A 3,858-nucleotide genomic window follows, 5' to 3' on the forward strand; every position below is an offset into this window, starting at 1 on the left:
TTCTGATCAAAACCACAACAAGATATCACTTCTCAACCACTAGGGTGGCTAAAATCAGTCAGATAACAAGCGTTGGCAAGGATGTAGAGAAATTGGAACTCTCGTACGCTGCTGGTGACACGGTAAAATGGTGCAGTTGCTTTGGGAAACAGTCTGGCATTTCCTCAAACAATTAAATATAGAGTTACCATATGACCCACACTTCCATTCCTATGTATGTAGTCAAAAGGAGTGAAAACAAAAACCTGTACATGAGTGTTTATTACTATTATTATTCATAATAGCCAATAAGTGGAAACAAACTCAAATGTCCATCAATGGATAAATGGAGAAATAAATGTGGTATATCCATGCAATGGAATATTATTTGGCCACTGAAAAAAAGTAGAGATGCATGCTACAACATGGGTGAACCTTGAAAACATTATGCTAAGCGAAGGAAGCCAATCAAAAAAGACCACACATTATATGGTTCAACTCATATGAAAGTCAAGAATAGGAAAATCTATAGAGACAGAAATTATATTAGTGGTTGCTTAGGGCTGGGGCAGGGGGCAGGGAATTAGGGGGGTGATAGACAAAGGATATAAGGTTTCTTTTTAAAGTGATAAAAATGTTGTAAAATTGACTGTGGTGATGGTTATACACATATGTGGATATACTAAAAGCCATTGAATTGTATACTTTAGATAGATTGTATGGTATGTGTATTATATCTCAATGAAGCTGTTATAAAAATAAAGAGACAAAAAAAGACTTTCTGACATGTTTAGGGCCTTTCGTGATTTGTTTCTGATTCTTCATGGTGTATTTCAGATCATTCTGACTTGCTTGAGACATTTCCCAACTTCTGGAGACTCTTCTTGACATGTTCAGATCCTTCCAGCCACATATGAGAATCTCCTTTTCTGTTTGAGACTCTTCCTAATTTGAGTGAGATCTTTCTGGATTTGTTTTATTCCTCCCTACATGATTGAGAAAGTTCTTCACTTGTGTAGGACTCTTCCTGACATGTCAAAGTCTTTTCCTGATTATGTGTGAGGCTCCCTGCCTGGTTGAGATACTTCCTGAAATGTTAATGCCTCTTTCTGATTATTTGAGACCCTCCCTGACTTGTCTGAGACCCTTCCTCCATTTGAGACTCTTCCTGATGACTTTGAGGCTCTTCCTGTCATATTTTATACCCTTCTTGACTTGTTTGACACTCATTCTTACTTGGTTAATATTCTTACTGAAACGTTTGAGACCTGTCCTAAGACTCTTCCTCACAATATTTATGCCCTTCCTGACTTTCTTGAGACCCTTCCAGATGTACTAGATAACTTTCCTGACATATTTGACTCTTCCAGACATATCTGAGATGCTTCATGATGTGTTTGAGGCCCTCCTTGATGTATGTGAAACTTCCTGATAACTTTGAGAGCCTTCCTTTCATGTTTGAGATCTATTCTGACTTGTATGATATACTTCATGATATGTTTGAGACACCTGACATGTGTATTATGGTGTATTTGAGACTCTTCTTGACTTGTTTGAAACTCTTCCTGACTTGTTCCAAAGGCTTCTTGAATTTGAGACCCCTTCTTGCTGCTTGAAATCAATGCTGGTGAGTTTGAGACCCTTTCTAACCTATTTGAGAGCCTCCTTGTTGCATTTGAAACAATTAACTTTCTTGAAACTCTTTCTGACATGGTTGAGACTCCTAAAATATTTGACTTGATAACCTGTTTGAGCCACTTTCTGACTTATTTAGGACCATTATTGATTGAGACTTCCTAATGATGTTAAGACACCTACCATGTGAACAGTCCTTTTTGACTTGTTTGCTACCCCCCATGACTTTTTTGATATCCTTTACGACATATTAAAGACTGTTCTGTCAGTAGGAGATCCTTTCAAAAGTCACTAAGACATTACCATATGAGTTTGTGACCCTTCCTTATTTATTTGAATCTCTTACTGACTGCTTAAGACCTTTATTGAAATATTTGAGACTCTTCCTGATGTATTTGGACCCTTCTTGTCTGAGTCCCTTCCTGGTGTATCTAAAACTCTTCCTGGTGACTTTGAGACCCTTCCTAACATGTTCGAGACCTTTTATGACTTGTTTGAGATGCTTCCTGATCCATTTGAGAGCATTCATAATTTTTTGAGATTCTTCCAGATTATTTGGGGCCCTTCATGACATATTTGAAACCTTTAACAGCTTGCTTAAGACCTTTTCTGATGTATTTGACCCTTTTCTGACTATTCAAAATGATTCCTTTCTACTTCAGACACTTCCTTATTATTTAGTACCCTTCTTCACTTATTTGAGACTCTTTAAGAAGTATTTGAGATTTTCCTTGACTTGAGACTCTTTCTGACATATTTGAGACAATTTCTGACTTGCCTGAGACCTTTCCTGAGGTGTTTAAGACTCCTCCTTCCTATTTGAGATTCTTCCAGAATGACTGAGACACTGTTTGACATGTTTTAGATCAATCCTCCTCCTTCTTCCTCTTCTTCTTCTTCTTCTTCTTCTTCTTCTTCTTCTTCTTCTTTTCACAAATGAGACTTTTTATTTGTCACCATTGAAAGTCTGAATTTTAAGCATATTTTTAGACTGATGGCTCATATTCATCAGCTTCTTCAACTTCAGCACCTGCCTCATCCTCAGTAGCTTTTTCAGGATGACTACCTTTACCATGAAACGCCATGAGTTTTCCCAATTCAAACTTGGGCTTCTTCATCGTTTTTACTTTTGTAACAAAGATGTCATGGAGTGGATAAATACATTGGCAAACATTTTCTGTGTCTTTCCCAATACTGTCTGGAATCAGTTTATTGGCCACTTCTTTTAAGTCATTTGTCTGCACCTCTAGGGTCATGATTTATATTATCTTCTGGATTTGGCAGACCTATTGGTGCTAGATGTAAGAGCTGTTCTAAATCTGATTGTTACAATTTTTAGGAAAACCAACACAGAGTAGGTGAAGCAAATAACCTTCAGTAGTCTTGACATTGACATGAGTTTTAATCATTGACTGCCTTTTTTTTTTTCAACGTTTTTATTTATTTTTGGGACAGAGAGAGACAGAGCATGAACGGGGGAGGGGCAGAGAGAGAGGGAGACACAGAATCGGAAACAGGCTCCAGGCTCTGAGCCATCAGCCCAGAGCCCGATGCGGGGCTTGAACTCCCGGACCGCGAGATCGTGACCTGGCTGAAGTCGGACGCTTAACCGACTGCGCCACCCAGGCGCCCCTTTTTTTTTTTTTTTTTTTTTTTTTTTTTTTTTTTTTTTAAACTATGGAGCAGATTTTGTCACAGGTAAGATCTCTGCCATGGAAGTAAGTCAGGCAATTTTTGCCCGTATATCCTCAGTAGTTAGCTTTAATTTTCTACATGCAAGTTTATCATTCAGATCAGCAAGATTCACTTCAAAAACACCACCCTTGAGGCCATCAGATAAAATTTTGCTTCCTTGAATTCTTGTCATGAGTGTTTTTCCAATATTTATTATTAATTGAACATAGCTGGTGTTTTCACATCATACCAATCTTTCTTAGAAATTGGATCACTTTCTTCTTGGCTTCCTTTTTGCTGCCTTTCATAAGGTGCTTAATCTTGCCAGCTACCATGGTTCTGCCCTGAGTGCTTCCTTCTTTTTTGAGACTCTTTCTGACTTCTCCATCCTAACATGTTTTTGATCCTTCCCTACCTAGTTCAGATTCTTCTTCACTTATTTCACCCTCTTCCCGATGTATGTGAGTGTCTTCCTGACCTATTTGAGACCCATCCTTATATACATAAGGACACTGGAACTTCTCCTGACATCTTTGAGACCCGTTTTGTTTTGTTTGAGACTCTTTCTGA

At 38.1% G+C, this 3,858-nt stretch overlaps 1 pseudogene; it reads right to left on the reverse strand.

The window, feature by feature from the left end:
• Positions 1-2,600: 2,600 nt before the first annotated feature.
• Positions 2,601-3,623, reverse strand: LOC125156944 (40S ribosomal protein S3a-like; annotated as a pseudogene).
• Between the last annotated feature and the right edge of the window lie 235 nt (positions 3,624-3,858).

Source organism: Prionailurus viverrinus, chromosome X (genome assembly GCF_022837055.1).
Source record: "Prionailurus viverrinus isolate Anna chromosome X, UM_Priviv_1.0, whole genome shotgun sequence".
Taxonomy (NCBI): domain Eukaryota; kingdom Metazoa; phylum Chordata; class Mammalia; order Carnivora; family Felidae; genus Prionailurus; species Prionailurus viverrinus.